This window comes from Crocodylus porosus, unplaced genomic scaffold (assembly GCF_001723895.1).
Source record: "Crocodylus porosus isolate Cpor-Errol unplaced genomic scaffold, CroPor_comp1, whole genome shotgun sequence".
NCBI lineage: Eukaryota > Metazoa > Chordata > Crocodylia > Crocodylidae > Crocodylus > Crocodylus porosus.
This window is the reverse complement of record NW_017728918.1, coordinates 7,706,254-7,723,182: the sequence shown is the minus strand read 5'-3', so window position 1 is coordinate 7,723,182 and position 16,929 is coordinate 7,706,254. Positions and strand designations below refer to the sequence as shown.

Sequence of the window (16,929 nt, the reverse complement as noted above, 5' to 3'; positions counted from 1 at the left end):
CTTATCTTGCTGGGATCCTACGACCCCAGCTGACTTCCTGCCCTTTGGGCAGGGGGCTGGACTCGATGATCTCCCGAGGTCCCTTCCAGCTCTAATGTCTATGAAATCTATGAAATCTATATTTTCACAGGAGAACTGAAGGTGTGGTAAAGTCTCCATTTGTAACAGTTCTTACAGTTGCAACACCTTCAGTTTTCCTGTGAAGTATGAATTTTCATTTTTACCTAGGAGAACTTTTACAATGTTTGCTCTCTCCGATGCCCAAAGAAGGGTGCCCATGCCCAAAAGCTTGGAAAAAAGAATTTTTTTTTGCAGATACCTAGTTGGTTTAATAAAAGATATCAGCTCTTCCAGTTGTTCTGATTCCTTTTGCCTCTAGACCAATACAGCTACAACCTGGATACCTGGTTACAGCTAAACTTTTTTAATGAAGACCGAGGCAAAGTAGGTATTGAGCAGCTCTGCCTTCTTTGTATCTTCTGTTAAGAGTTCCCCCGGTTATTTTATGGTCGACCTACAGTTCTCTTGGTCTTCCTCACGAGGTGCAGCTCATTTTTCACCTTTTGCCTTCCTGATTTGGTCCCTGCAAGTATTTTTATTTTCTGGTATGCTTCCTTGGTGACCTGCCCATCATTCCACTGCCTTTATGCTTTCCTTTTGCATTTGAAGCATCCTAGAAGTGGTACTAGTCAGCAGGGGGAACACTTGAAATGTCTGAGAGATTTCTTTCAAAGATATGTTATCTATACGATGAACCAGTGCAAAACCTTGGGATTGTGTTTGATTTCTTACTGAATTTAGGGTTACCATATTTCCAGTTTCAAAAAAGAGGACACCTGTGGTGGGAAAGGGGGAGAAAAGGGGAGGGGGGTATATTGTTGTGGGGGAGGGCAGTGATATGCCTGTGCCCTGCCCCTTACTCCTGAGCCACAGCCACCCCAGCCCTGCTGCTGCCCCTCACTCCCAGCCCCCAGCCCCCTACCCCCAGCCCTGCTGGTGCTTCTCATTCCTGACCCGTGGCCCCTGCCCAACTCCCAGCCCTGCCAGTGCCCCTTACTCCTGACCTACAGCTCCTGCCCTCCATAGCCCTGCCAGTGCCCCTCACTCCCAACCCACAGCTTCCTGCCCCCCGCAGCCCTGCTACCCCCGAAGAGCCCTCCAACCTCTTTCCCTCGCCTTCCCGTCCTGCTGCAGCCCAGTGCTGGCAGGCAGTGTGTGGGGGCATACTCCCTCTCTTATGCAGCTGCTGGGTCCTGCACCCAGAGCACATGATGTCCTGGCCACCAATCACCTTCCCCCGCTGCCCCCAGTCCCAAGCAGCTTCTTGCTGGGGTGTGCCAGGAAATGCCGGGAAAGCAGAGGCAGAGCAAAATCCTGAACATCTGTGGATATTTTAAAAAACTGCCCAGACAGAGATGGGAGGACCCAAAAAGAAGACATATCTGGGAAAACCTGGATGTATGGTAACCCTAACTGCATTAGGATGACCAGATAGCATCAGTATCTAAAAATGCCAACTTTTTACATCTAGCTTGCTAGCAAACTTTGTCCCTTCCTCCTTCACGAGGCCCTGCTCTTGTCTGAACTCTGCTGGGATGCATCCAGGATTTTGACTATCATATTTATTCAAATAGAAGATGTCCCTGATTACAAGGTGATCCTCCCAATAATTAGATTCTATATAAGGACAATTTATAATTTTTTTGGTAATAGTTTATGTATAGAATTTAATTATTGGAGGGCTGCCTTGGATTTATCCCCTTCCCACTGCTACAGCAATGAAATAAATCTGGGGGGTCAGGTAACTTCTTTGCTTTCTGCTTCTCTTCAGCTTTTTCTTCTGACAGTTCCTTCCCCTTCCCCTGACTATCAGACCCTTCTCTCCCTGAGTGCATGGAAGTGAAGAACAAATTTGAAAACAATACCCTTGAAATTAGACATGGTTAATAGTATATGCATGTAGTATATACACTTAGTTCATCCAGAATCGATGCATGTTACCTTGTTTTGAAACTGCTGCAAGTGTTTGACCATTTTAATATTGTTTTTAATTCTCTTAAAACAGGCAGGGCAGTTCTAGGAATGCAGAGAAGGAGAATTTATAATAAGCCAAGGCCCAGCTGGGGTAGATGGGGTCCTAGGACCTAGCTGTAAGTAATTGGGAAATCGGGCTGAGTCATGACTTGGGAAGAGGGCTCCACCGACACTGCCAATTTGAGCTCAGACCAGAGAGGAGCAGGCTGTCTGGGTAACAGATCGTCTTCCTGTGTCTCCGGCTTGCTTGGATCTCCTAAACCTGACTTTGTGCCCTGAACCTCTGGTTTTGATCTTCCTGTGATTTCCCACTTGCTCCTGTTCGTAGCTTCACAGAAGTTTAGGGCTGGAAGGGGCCTCGTGAGATCGTCAGGTCCAGCCCCCCTGCTCTGGGCAGGACAGACTGCTGGGGTCAAATAACCCCAACGAGGTGTGCATCTCGTCTCCTTCTGAAGAGCTCCAGGGTAGGTAGGTGCCTGCACCACCCTGCTGGGAGTCTATTCCGGAGTCTGGTCACATGAACAGTGAAGAAGTTTTTCTTTATCCTGTCTGAAACCTTCTTCTAGGACAGGGGTAGGCTATGTTTTTTGGCCGGAGTGCCAAAAACCCCACAATGTCTACCTTATAAGCTGCTGGAGTGCCGGCAAGCCACACAACCAGAATGGGGGGTGGAATTACATGGCAGGATGCATTGCATATTTAATACAGTTAATCGTCATAAATGTTGTTTTTTTACAGTAAATGCTAGGCTTTCTAAAAATTCAAAACCTGATGACAAATAAAACTTCATGTACTGTACTGCCTTTATACTTGTGATTTTTTTTTTTCCTGTTAAACATGTTGTGATGAGCGGGAAGAGAGGGGGAGAGGAGCAGGGAGCAGCAGACACCGGGGGGTCGCTGGGCAGGCTGGCCCGGCCAGGCCCTTGGGAAGGGGGCAGTCGGAGAGTGGGGATCAGGCGGGGAGTGGGCTGCCCGAGGGCTCCGCAGACTCAGGCCACAGCAGGGGTGCCCAGCAGCCCTGGAGGTAGGACCCCGCCAGCCCATGCAGCTCTGTGGGGATGGGGTGCAGCCACCCTCTCTGTGAAGGGACACTGCCTGGTTGGGGCAGGACGCTGGGCTCGGGGCTCCCTGCCTGGTCTCTGAGCATGCCGGCTACAGTGCAAGTGGGAGCCACAGCCACAGGCTGTTCCCTGGGCTCTGGGAACAGCCACCACAGCCGGTGCTCGGGGCCGAGCCAGCCGGGAGCCTGCAGCGCAGTGGCTCTGCAGTGCCTGCCCCAGCCCTAGCCCCGTGGGGGGAGCTGCGGGTGGGCAAGGCTGGGGTCCGGGCAGGCTGATGCAGCTGTGGTGGCTGTTCCCAAGGTCTAGGGGGCTCCTGTGGCCAGGCCCTCGCACCAGGGATGGCTCTCTCCTGCTTGCACTGTGCCCAGTGTGCAGGGAGCTGATCCCAGAGAGGGAAGCCCCCCGAGCCCGGTGTCCTACCCCAGGCAGGAAGCATCCCCATGTGTGCAGGGTGGCTGCAGCCCATCCCTGAGGAGCTGTGTGGGCTGGGCCATGCCCCACCATGGGTGCCATGGGCTACCCCCGCCGGCCCACCCACCACAGCTTGAGCCTGCAGAGCCCCGGGGCAGCCCCCACTTTCTGCCCAGCCCCTGCCTTAACAGGTGTCTTGCCATCCTAGACTTGGACTGATACCTGGCTGTGACCTTGGCTTCCAGTCCAGGAAACCCTGACCTAGTGCAATTCACTTGGATTGCCCACCTAAACTGTAGTTAACCTTACAGAAATATAGGTGCATAGCGAACTTTGGAGTCAAACAGGGAGGTGACTAGTGAATTAGATGCTTCCAGGTTTAGGCAAGCATTTGGTGGGGAAGGGAGGGGAGGGTTGGATTGCAGTGTTAGACTTAGGCACTTGGGCTGCTTGCAGACAGGGGAAAGAACCCCACGTTGCACTTAACTTCAAACTCAGCACACTCCTGAGCTGAGCCCAGAAGCATTGCGTTAGTTGGACCCAGCTTTCCCAACATCTGTATTCTGTATAAATCAGGTGCTTTAGTGGGGCTTTTTGGGTGCTATTTGATCTAATAGCTGACTGAAGCGCCTGATCTATATGGACGCTGTGGAGCTGGGTTGAACTAATGCACTGCCTCTTCTGTTAAAACACGTTTTGTCTTTTTTGCAATGTCTGTAAGCAGCTCTAAAGTCTGCCTCAGTCTTCTTTTAGGTCCATAAGTCCTTTACAGTGGGGTAGGATGGATCTCTGGCGCCTGGAGGCCAATACTTCCATTTGCACCCGTTCGTGACTGATCGCTGGGGGGAGCGGGGAGGAGTCTGGAAACGCTGCTGAGCCTGGAAATGCTGGTGGCGAAACTGGTAGTGCTGCCAGGGGACCGAGTACCCCTGGAGGGCGCGGCCGGTGCCCCCCTGTCGCTACGCTACTGGTTTTCTTGGATCTGACCTTCATTCTCTTCCTATCCAACATAAATGGCCCATTGCACTTCTTCACAATATCTGACTATCCAAAATCTTAAGGTAAAATTGAATCTTTTCCCTAAAATTTTCTGAGAGTTGCATAAGTTCTTATGCACGTAATTCTCATTTAAATCAAGGGGAGTTTTGTAGCAAAATCAATTTGCAACTCTTTCAAAAGGTTGAGGTTAGTGCTTACCAACTGCTACACTTACTGAACTGAAAAAACAGGTCATGCAGTTCACATGAGGAGGGTAAGTACTGCCATAATGTGCTCACATTGTCAAACCTTTGTTTTCCTTTTGGTTTGAATAGGGCCATCAAGGTGCCCACATGCAGACAGGAATTGTTTGACTATGAGCTGATAGCAATCCTGAAAGAGGAGTATTTATACCTTAATGATATTTCTTTCTATGAAAGGTTTATAAGTCAGTCCAAAGTAGCGTGAAGTGTTTTTTTTTCTCGCCACCCCCATGTACAAAATAGTTTAAGTCTTATCAAAGTAAAACAACACTTGAGTTCAATTAGAGCCATTTCTGCTGGAAAATGCAGGACAAGCCTATAAAAACAGACAGCTACCTGAACTTCCCTTACATAAACTCAAATTTAATTCCCATAGTTTGGAGAACAGACGGAGGACTGCCGGCGTTTTGGATACTGCTATGAGATTTTGTAGGGAACAGATTACTGAATGAGAGGGCTGTGTGAAAAAGGAAAAAAATGAATTTTGGCAGAGGTAGGAGCAGAGGTTTTGGGTATCAAAACCCTGATGAGAACAGGAGGGGAGATGATGAGAAAGCAGTAACATCAAGCCCCCCAAAAATGATATTACTGTATTCGCTTGAATACAAGATAAGGTGGATAAGGCTGCAGGTTGGGACTAAGGGGCACTGGCAGTTGGGAGTGAGGTGTCCCCCTGACAGGTGTCCTCTTGTTTGGAACTGGAAATATGGTGACCCTAGTGTAGACACACCCACTGAGTCTTAAAAATAATATGGTCAGAGACTCTGGATTATAACTGAAGGGATTTTAAAATGTATATCCTGAATGCACTTCTCTAAGCTTCAATCACCTTTAAAAAATTTATGAAATATTTGAGGTGCGTAATGGTAGGGGTGAGGGAGACTTACTACTACTTACTACTTAGTGTAAGCTTTGATTAATTAATAAAGCATTTCTGTCTTTGTTCACATCATCATTTCCAATGGTGGCATAACCCTTCCCCAGAAAGGGTCACAGCAAAATAGTCATGAAGGAGTACAGGAGTCACAGAGAGAAGTTACCTGGAGATGAGATAGATAATGAATGATAGGTAACTCCTTATTTTAGGTCACCATTTGAAATTCACCAAATTGTCAAGTACAATTTATTCATAGATTCATGGACATTGAGGCCCAAAGGGATTACTGTGATCATCTAGTCTGGCCTTCTTTATGCACAGGGATTTTTCACAAAAGCGGAATTTAAGCATGTGTTTCAGGTAGATATCAAATATCAATTTAAGATGCCAAGTGGTAGTGAGACCATCACTTCCTTCGTAAGCTTTTCCAATCTTTGATCACTTTACAAGTAGGAAATTGCTTCATAGTTCAAAGCTGAATTTGTCCAACTTCAGTTTCCAGCTATTAGATTTTGATGTTTTTGTCTGCAGGATTGAAAAGCCCCCTCCCCGTATGAGAGATCCTTTCCATGTATAAATACCTATACACAGTAACCAAGTCACATTTCACCCTCTCTTTAGATAAGTTGAGCTCTGTAAGGCTCTCATTGCTAGACTTGCTTTTCTGCTCCTGGTCATTTTTTGTGCTCCTCATTTAACTCTCTCTAGTATTTCCACATTTTTCTTGTCATGTAGATACCATGCCAGAGATCTTAATGTAAGTAGCAATTTTACCAGTGCAATTTTACCAGTGCATGTGGACAAATATGAAGATATGCAAAATATCTAAGGGTGTATAGAGCTGCAGCAAACAGCTGTGAGAGTTCCCTGAGGTGTTCCAGCTGTTTCCTGTCACTTTTATTTCAAAGGTGCCACTTCTCCAAGCAGCTTGTTGGACCTCTGATGAGATCCTGCTGAATGAAGAAGTGGAATCCTTTCAAGTACAAGTCTCAGAAAAGAGCTGAATTGCTGCTCCTTAGTGTGGCATACTGCTATGAATTAAACATGTTGTGAACCATCTAGATACAAATGATCTGGGGTCTACTGCATACATTCAAGGACTGCATCAGGCATTTTTTAGATACTGAATCGCACTTAGAGCTCATGCTGAAGCAGTTATTGTGATGTCTTTTTCTCAGTCTCAGTATTGGTTATTCAACTGAAGGCACTTGATTACATAATCAGAGTCCAGTAAAATGTGTTTGAAAACAGCCAAATGCAGGATAGTGGGTGTGTCTACATGTGCATTTGCTGTGGCACCAGTTTACTCGTGAGTACAGGGAAGTGTGGAGTGCAGCGGGTGTGGGGCTCACCAAGGGGCAGTGGTGGCTGGTGCTTCCCCAGCGTGGATGGCTCCCCCTCCGGCAGCCAGTGTCCAGGGCCAGTGTGCAGTCCTGCCCCTGCTGCAGGCGACTCCGGCTCTGCACCCATGTGGAACTGGGTCGAGTGGCGAACCTGGGCCCAGAAGCAGGGAGGGTGGCCCAGGACCCAGGGCAGAGGCCAGGCTAGGGGCTCTTGGTTGCTGGAGGTGGTGGAAGACCTCTTCCCAGGCCAAGGTGGGGGTTTGCTGCTGGGTGGCAGGCAGCTACCAGGGGGCAGAAAGGGCTGGGGTCAGGGCCCGCACAGCATGCGGCACAAAGGCAACTGCCAGGGCTAGGACATTCAGCATCTGGCGGTCATCATCCATGGCCTACACTGCCTTGGCCAGTACTGTGGTTTGCTCCCATAGTTTCATAGATGGTAGGGTTGGAAGGGACCTGAGCAGATCATCAAGTCCGACCCCCTGCCATGGCAGGAAAGACTAGCGGGGTCAAACAACCCCGGCAAGGTGTTCATCCAGCCTCCTTTTTCTTTTTTTTTCCCTCCTGGGCTAGGAGCTGTGCCTAGAACTCCCAGTATGCCCAGACCCATGTGTCTTCATGGGCCATGTTGTCTGCCTGCCACCTGTCCTGACAGGCCACGTCCTTCACCCACCACCTATTCTGCTGGGTGACATCCTCCACCTCCCAGGCCTGAGCATCCACCAGCTACTCCTCTGATGCCATGACCAGGTAGTCCAGGAGGAGGGTCATGTCCAGGGTCCTCCTCTGGTGGAGCCAGTGCATTCACAGGGCCCTGGCTGTGGGTGGCAGTGACCCTGAGGCCACATCCTGGCTGCCAAGGCCAGCCTTTCCCCTGCATGCAGCTGCTGGCCCTGTAGAGCCATGAAAAAGAAGTTGTTCGTGTGAGTTTGCAACATATCAGAGATAAGATTTTCTGTACCAGAGGCTGTGAGCTGCCCAGCCTCAGATCAGAGGTCGGGCATGCCTGGGTGCTGAGGGACCATGGTAAGTTGGGCTGGGTAGGCCCAGGCCCAGGAGGCTGCTGGCTGAGCCCCCTATCCCTGCTTGCTCCCCTGGGGCCAGTGGACTGCTGCATGCTGGCTGCAGGCAGCCTGCCTCCCCAGCCCTGTTCCCAGCATGGGACAGGCCAGGCTTTTGGCAGTATCAGCTGCCATAGCTCCAGACCCTGCTGCCCCCTCCTCTCCTTCTGTAGGCCAGCTGCTATTCTGTGCTGCTGCCCAGCCCAAAGCGCCTAGGCTCAGGGGACACGGGGCTCCTGGAAAACTGGGCTGAAGAGCTGCCTGTGCCCCAGCTCTCTCCACAGGGGTCTTTGGGGAAGTGCCATGCTGCCACTGTATGTCAAGTGTGCCCCTGCTGCATATCACAAGCCGTGCACAAGGAGCTGTTTGTGTGGACCAAGGGGTGCTCAACCCACTATGCCTGCTGCTGCTGATGGCCATGGTGTCCCGGGTGACCCACCACACCTGGCATAGGACCCTGAGCTATGACAGCCCGGGGGGCAAACATGGACTGCCCTGCAATCTCTGCCACTGTCTGGAGGGCTACCTGTGACTGTGCTACATGTCCCTGCCTCCTGTGGCTGAGGAGGACATTGCTGCCAGCATCAGTGCGCTCCTTGGTGTAAGAGAGGTCTGTGTCCATCTAGCTGTGGGGGCACCGGCTGCTCAATGTTTTGCACTGTCTCCCGCTCCCCTGTGTGCTGCGTGAGGGAAACCCAGAGCCAGGGGAGCGCGGCTGGGCTATGCAGAGACAGGGTCTGGAGTGGGGAAGTCCCTGCCCCCAGTGTAAGCCTTACCACATGGCTGGGGCTGGCATGGCTGGCAGCCCCATGTGGTCACAGCTGTCAGCAGTGGCATGTGGCTCTAGGCAGTGTCCTTGGGTGGTGAGTGGGCGCCTGGCTGGGGACTTCCCAGTGGAGGAGCTGGTATTGGTGGCAATGTCATGGCTAGTGATGCCTCATAGTGGAGCATGGGGCTGCAAAACTGGCATGGCATGTGCTGGCCCAGACTCCTCGAGCTGCTGGTGGAGGGTGCAGTCAGGGAGCTCAGCGGGATGGGTAGTTGGAGGCCCGAGGGCCCCTTCCCAGTGACATGTCACCGTGGATGCCAGGCTGGGGTGGTGGCTCGGGCAGGCTGCCTGTGGTGCTGTACACAGCATGGCTGCAGCGTTGTTCCTGGAGTGTGAGGATGTCCATCAGTTTCTGCATAAAGGGCATGGACTGATGGGCACTCCCTGACCAATGATTGTGGTTGCTGATGGCAACCCACTGTGCCCACAAGGCCTTGACCTTTATGCGGCACCACTGCCCTGCTTGAACTGGCCTTGTACTTCTACCTCACCCCACAGTGCCACAAGGTTGCCAGTCTCCTCCATGGACCAGTTGGAACCCTGGGGGGTAGGCACGGGTGTGGGCATGGGTGTCAGCAAGGACAACACTATCAGGGTTCCTGTGCCAGTTCTCTGGGCCTCCATGTGGCTATCCTGGAGCCTGCAGCACACTGCTGCAGCCTGCAGCACTCTACAGGCCTGGACAGTGCAGGCCTGTCAAGCGCATGGCACTGCGGTGCCAGGCAGTAGTGCCAGGGTGCAGGCAGGCCAGCATAGCTAGGCTGCGGTCTGCTCAGGAGGAAGACACAGGGGTCTGCAGTACCCTCAGGTTCCCTGCTGGTGTACCCCAGGGCTCAAATGCCTGCTGGCTTTTAAGGGCCTGAGGTGGAGAATCCCAACCCAGAGGCAGGAGAGGCTCCCAGCCCTTGAGCCCTGAGGCTGTCCCCTAGTGACACGGCTGATCTGAGAGCAAACTTGCTTCTGGGTTGCATCTACACATGTGTTACTGTGCAGTAACTAATCATGAGTAAAACTGCTACCTGCATTTGCAAGTAGGAAATTTTATTCTTGATTAAGGTTTTTTACTGCGCAGTAAATGTGCGCATGTGTAGATGTGCACACTTACTGTGCAGTAAATTGCTCTACTTCACAGTTAAGTGTCTCATGTGGATGTGCCCAGTATGTGTGTGTGAACAAAGAGTCTTAAAGATCTCAACTTCTTCAGCTTATTTGAAGACATTGAAAGGTGACTTAATCACTGTGCATGAGTACTTACACAGGTACCTGATACCGGAGGGTGTGCCAACCTTGCTGACAAGCATAAAAAGTCCTAATGGCTGTAAGCTGAAATTAAACAAATTAAATCTTGAAATAAGATAAAATTTCCTAGCAGGGAAGGTAATCAGAGATTGGAATAGCTTCCTAGGGGAGGCAGTAGGCAATGAGATGAGATTTCTTTGTAAATTACAACATTTTTTGGAAGAAATTATTTGGCCTGTGTATGCTGGATAGTCACGGTAATTCTTTTTGGACTTTGTGATTCTCCTTATCACTAGGGATACTCGTTTTTCTCTGTTTAAAAATTGCAAATTCTCTGATTAAAAAAATGTGAATTCTCTGTTTAAAACCCCAAAATCCACAATTAAAACGAAATACCATATATAGTTTTTTTAAAGCAATTTAGAAGTCTACCAGTGCCTCAAACACTATAATAAAACAAATTCTAAGTACCTGTACATTTTTGTGTTTGATTTCATGTTTTTTATCATGGAAAACCAGAGCCTCCCCCCCCACTTTGCTTTCCAGGGCACAGGTCCACAGGCCCTTCACTCCCAAGCCACAGCCCCTCAGCCATACTGGTGCCCCTCACTCTCCACTCACAGCCTCCACCACGCCCCCCACCCTTTGCGGAGGGGGCCCCCAACTTCCAGGGGTATAGGGCAAGGGACAAAGGGCTGCAGCAGTGTCCAAGTCCTGGCTGATGCCTGGGGGAGGCAGGGGCTGCTGTGGCAGAGCGGAGCATGGAGCCCGGCTCCCCCTCCCCCACAGGCAACATGGCCAGAGCAGAGTCTGTAGGGGGGCAGATGTGGGCTGCCTGCTGTGGGCTCAGGGCTCCCCACCCTGCTGCCCTCTCCCTGGGGCCCCATGACCCAGTGGGTAGGGCCCAGGGGCAGGGCAGAGTGGGGCTGGGAAGAGAAGCTCATTGCCACCACTGGGAGCTTCATGCTGCCATGGCGAGGCACCCCCTGCCCACTTGGCAGCAGCTAGGGTACAACTCCATGCAGCCATTCAGGCAGTGCATTCAGGCAGCCTACCCCCACCCCATGCACAGATCTGGGGGGCACGAGCCCCACTTGATCCCCCTGCACTTTGTACAGTGGCAGGGAGATAGTCCCTCCCACCCACTGAATGAGCTGCCTGTGGCCCTGTCCCAATCCCCACCCAGGCTCTGCAGCTATGCATTACAGCCCTGGTCCCTAAGCCCTGGTCCCACTGCCCCAGCTAGGCAGCAGCCCCAGCCTTAGCCCCAGCCCTGCCCATCTCCCTCCCTCCCTATGGCGGGGCTCAATCCCCCCTCCCCCCAGCACACTTACCCGCAGGAGCTGCTCTCCAGGCTGACTGGTGGCCACGTGCATGTGTGAGCACACACATACACATGGCACTCTCTCCTTGACTGCCTTCCTCCCTCTCCCTCCAACCCCTTGCAGGCTGGAACTCTGCCAGCCTGCAGAAAGCTCTTTGGAGAAGTGGAAAATCCACGTGTTTCTCTGTTAAAATGAAAAATATGCGCTTTTCTCAATTAAAGGGGAAAATCTGCTTTTTTGTCTGTTTTTCTGCAGGAAATGGAAAACCCAGATCCCTGCTTATTACCTTTCTTCATAGGCCTTGGAAAAAATACCATTTCTTGTATTGCTCTCAGTATGGTCATGACACTTGCAGCAATATATTAAGACAATGCTCATAGTGAGATATAATTCTTAAGGGGTTTGATAGGTTTTGTGAATGGGTGGGGAAGAATTTTATTTTTCTTTTGATGGTACCTAGCTAATTGTGCAATATTATGATTTTGCACCCCTTGCTTTTCTGTGCAATCTCAGAGGTTAGCCAAAACTGGAGATGAGACAGTTTGCTGACATGGAGTATGGAGAATCCTTTATTTCCTAAATGACTGGTCAGTGTGCCTAGCTCACATACCCACAGTTAGACCAGCCGCCAAATCTGATACTGGGAAAGAATTTTCCATTGGATCAGAACGGCAATGTTTTTTTTTCCTTCCTCTGCCATACGGGTTATAGTTTACCTGGTGGTAACAGCTGGGCATCATGCACCTAATCAATTCTGTGCCATTGCAGGAGACTAAGGCACTTCACCGGTGGTTCCATCATCTCTCCTGTTCTTTGGCTGTGATGCTGTGGCAGGGTACTGTTGGTGCCTACCACTTCAACGGCTGAGCCAAGCAGCCAGCAGGTGTTTGACTGCAGCAGCCATTTTAGATCCCTGGCTGCCTATATAAACAGAACAGTTCGCTGCTGGCAGGTCAGGCAGTAACATTGTCTGGCTGCAAGGCTCCATGCAACATTGTGGAGGTAAGGGCAGGAGCTGTAGAGGATAGTTTGGAGGCTCCTGGTCCTGGGCATGACCTAAAACTGCACCCTGCTGGGAGTGGGTGGCCTGGTGGTGCTCTCAGTGGTGTGGGAGCCCCCAGGAAATGCCAAGCCAGTTATCACGCTGATGAAAGGCAGGTAGGGGTGCCTTAACCCCAGCCCTCACCTTCGGGTGGGCCATACACCATCAGAGCAGGGTAGGCCAGGTAAGCTTTGGGAGGCACCTGAGCCTGCTGAGGAGTGACCCTGCAGGGCCAGGCATGCTTCCAGAAGCACCTGAGCTGGGAGTGGGAGACCCCGATTCCTAAGCGTAGGCAGGAGGAGTAAACCCAACCAAGGGACTTGACTGGTCAGCGCTGGGGCCAGGACTGGAAGGGTCAAAAGGGCCAGGGGCCCACCGCGAGGAACACCTATGATAAGCAAAGATACGTCGGGGTCCCAACTGGCCTGAGATGGGGCCAGAGCTTATACAGAAGCCAAAGATCCCATGATTGGGGCCACAGCTAATGGGCAAAGGGGACAGTTGAGCCAACTGCCTGAGATGCCATCTGTAAGGCTTGGGCTGCGGTGTAGGGGTGGAACAGAGTCGTGGCCCCAATCACAGCCCCCCCCAATATTGGGGTGTAAAATGGGCAGCCTCTCACCTTAATTAACAGCATAATTAATTACAACAAGGCATGGCAGGAGAGACAGGTGGGCGATGTGCACAGAGGCAGGTGGGAAACTAGCTCTGTGGCTAGTCATGGACCCCCACTTTGCCACAGATGCACAGATTCATTTGTTGAGAACTGATATACTTTAGTCTGGCTAAAGTTTTTGAGCTTGATATAGAGTGCAGGCAACCTTCGCCATTCATGGGGATACGTTCTTGTATACCCTGCGAATGGCGAAATCTGCAAAGAAGTCAGTGCGTTCATGAAAGCAGTGCCCCTGGTGGCTGCAGGGGGTGACACGGCTCTGGCGGCGATAGTGGGAGCCTGGCAGCCGTGGCAGGAGCCCAGCAGCAGCAAATGCAGAGTTCCCAAGGAACTCCTGTAAGTATATAAAGTGTATTTAAAATGTGGGTTCAGCACTTGTGAATATTTGAAACTGTGAATGCTGAATCTGAAAATAGCGAGGCTTTCCTGTATCTGGGTGAAATGTAATGACTTACAATATACAGAACCTCAAACAAAATCAGTGGTTCTCAACCTTTTTTAGAGTCCTGGCAGACACCTTGGAAAATGCTGGGCCTTTGCTTTCACTCATTTTTTGACCACAGAAAAATAATAGAGCACTTTTTATGTTGCAAAGAACTGAGAAAGATCACAACGGGTCAAAATGTTTTTTGCCTGCCACTATGGATTCCTATATGAAATCTTTGGGTTTATTTTGTGAATCATGTGTAGGTACGAATATTGGCAGTATTATTTGCAGTGCTTGCAGTACTAATATTATAGAGCAGTGGTTTTCAATATTTTCTCCTTTGTGGACCCATAAAACATTTCTAATGGAGGTGTGGACTCCTTTGAATTGAATTGAACCCACTTTTGATTGATTATAGTCATCTTTTGTGGACCCCTTAGACATTGTTTGTGGACCCCCAGGACCGCAGGTTGCGAACCACTGTTGTAGAGCATGCTGAAAAGGGTGCTATGGAACCATGGTTGAGAATCACTGAACTGGATGATCTAATGATCCCTTCTAGCCTTAAACTGAATACCATGATAAAACTTTGAGAAAGGATAGTGTGAATAAGCAGAGAGTGTGCAATGACTGAACAGCAAAATCAGCAAAGAAAGCCACACATTGGAGGTCAGAAAGTTTAGGGATAAAATGTGAACAGCCAGAAGTCAAGCTAAGTTAGAACTTGCAAACAGCAAGAAATAGTAAAATAGCAAGAAATAGAAAAAGTTTTTTTAGCCATCTAAACAGGAAGTAAACAATGAAAAAAGTAGGCATGCAATGCAGGAAGAATGGGGTAGGCATTAAAATAATTTAGATAAGGCCCCAAAACTAAATGAATGCTTTGTAAATGTGAGGAGGTTAGAGTTATAGGCAGCAGGGTTACCAACTGTCAGTAAATTTATGTACTGTCTGAAAAAAATAAGACTAAAAATGGATGTCATTAAAGTCTGTAAGAAAAAACTTTAGTCATCAGTGAAAACACTAAGCAGCTGCAGTTTGACCAAGGCTCCAATAGACAGAGAATAGCAGCAGCAACCGGTGTCTAAATAGGAGTGCAGCACCCTGCAGGGAATGCTCTCTCAGTCATGTGCTGCTGCAGCTGCATCCTGGGCTGCCTGTAATACTGCTGGGCTTGAGGTAGGCTTCTTTGGGGATCTGCACCAGGACTGGGGGAACAGATCTGGCATGAATAAGACTGGGGATAGCCTGGGGGGCAGCGTGGAGCAGAGTGCAGTTGGGGGCATCAGAGTGTGGGGGTGAGTAGGGGCTTCTAGAAGGCAGGGGGTGGGGTAACATAGTTTAAAACCATTGTTGCTGTCAAGCAGGGTTGCAAACGCAAGGCTATTTTTTATTGAAAGCTTTTTACTGACAACCACTTTTTAAAATAGATTTCATAGACATTAGGGGCTGGAAGGGACCTTGTGAGATCATCAAGTCCATCCCCGTTCCAGGCAGGAAGTCTGCTGGGGTCAAATGATCCCAGCAAGATATACATCCAAACACCTTTAGAATGAGTCCAGAATAGGTGCTTGCACCACCTCTGGGGAGAATCTGCCCTAGACCCTGGACACATGGACTGTAAAGAAGTTTTTTCTTATGTCCAGTCTAAATTGGACTTCCAGGAGTTTGTGGTCATTAGACCTTGTTATCCCTTGGGGAGCCCTGGTGAACATCTGTTCTCCCAGGTCCTGATGGACCCCCCTTATATACTTGTAGGCTGCCTCCAAGTTCCTCCTGAGACTTCTCTTCTCCAGGCTGAAGAGTCCAGTGTCCCTCAGCCTCTCCTCATAAGGCTTGCTCTCTTGGCCTTTGATCATGCATGTGGCTCTTCTTTGGATTATCTCAAGCTTATCTGCGTCCCTCCTGAAGTGCAGGGCCCCAAACTGGACACAGGACTCCAGCTGCGGCCTCACTAAGGTTGAGTAAAGTGAGAGGATGATGTCCCTAGTTTTGCTTGAGATGCATTGGTGGATGCATGCCAGTGTTTGGTTTGCTTTGCTGGCCACGACATTGCATTGGTGGCTCATGTTCATCTTGTGGTCAATCTAGACCCCCAAGTCTCTTTTGGTTGTGGTGCTATCGAGCGTAGCACTGCTGAGCCTATAAGTATACTGCTGGTTCTTCCTTCCACGGTGGAGCACCCTGCACTGCTCTGTGTTGAAGACCATCAGGTTTTGGTCTGCCCACCTTGCGAGTATGTCCAGATCAGCCTCAGCCTGTCTTCCAGTGTGACCACCTTCCCTCACAATTTAGTGTTGTCTGTGAACTTTGCCAGTCCATATCTGATGCCCGAATCCAGATCATTAATGAAGATGTTGAAGAGTACTGGCCTGAGTACTGAGCCCTGAGGGACACTACTGGTCACCTTGTACCACGTTGATTCACTCCCATCAGCTAGTACTCTTTGGGTCTGGCCCTAGAGCCAGTTCCCCAGCCACCATATCATGAGATGGTTGAGGCTGCAACTCCCCGGCTTAACTATGAGGACATCATGGTAGACTAAGTTAAAGGCTTTCTTGAAATCCAGATATTTTTACTTTTTATCATGGTTGATGTTACACCCTAACTTTGAACCCAGTCATTGTACCTGGGGCCTGGCAGTAGGGCAGGCAGGGATTGGCAGAAGTAAAACATATGTGAGGAAAAATATGTGTCAGAAAAAGAGTTTGGTCATCAGTAAAAAGTTTGTAGATTGTCAATAAAATTTTTTTGGGGGTTGTCAAGCCTGCAATCCAGCCATAAAGTGGGTTATAATCTAGTGACTGCCTGTTCTTTATTATTGTCCCTGTTGTATTGCTCTCTAGCCTTCCCTAGTGTGCATTGAGCACCAGGACTCTATTATCACCCCATATGCTTTTCTTCAATTTTCAATAAGGAGGATAATCATAGAAATCGTAGAGAAGTAGCGCTGGAAGGACCTTCAGAGGTCATCTAGTCCAACCCCTAATAATGTAGAATATAGGGGCAAAGGTAGATGGCTAAAGGGAATGAATGTATGGAAAAATGAAATTACCATTTGTGAGGTGATAGCAAAACTCAAAACCTTAATATGCTCAAATCGGCTGGGACAGGGGACAGAGCTGGTTGAGAGGAAACAGATAATCTCCCTCCCAGAATACTGAAGGAATACGCATATCAAATTAAAATGTCTCATTATTGAACATATTGCAAAATTTATCAAATGGAGAGTAGTTCTTTTTGATTGGAGAATATTGACTGTATTACATATATTTAAGATAAGGAAAAATGTGATCTAGGACACTGCAAATCAATTCATCTGACTAAGGTACCATGTGAAACTTTAGAACATTTTTGAAGGAGA

General features: G+C 49.5%; 1 protein-coding gene and 1 long non-coding RNA gene across 2 annotated transcripts in view; one reads left to right on the top strand and one right to left on the bottom strand.

Moving 5' to 3' along the window:
• Window positions 1-16,929, top strand: part of MSRA (methionine sulfoxide reductase A) — a 442,159-nt gene that overhangs the window by 73,409 nt on the left and 351,821 nt on the right. The gene's annotated exons all lie outside the window — the stretch shown is intronic.
• On the bottom strand, window positions 7,411-14,986 carry LOC109311524. The gene is made up of 3 exons (XR_002101529.1): window positions 14,902-14,986; window positions 10,717-10,719; window positions 7,411-7,422 (listed from the first exon to the last, which is right to left on the bottom strand). It is a non-coding gene; the product is annotated as an uncharacterized LOC109311524 (long non-coding RNA).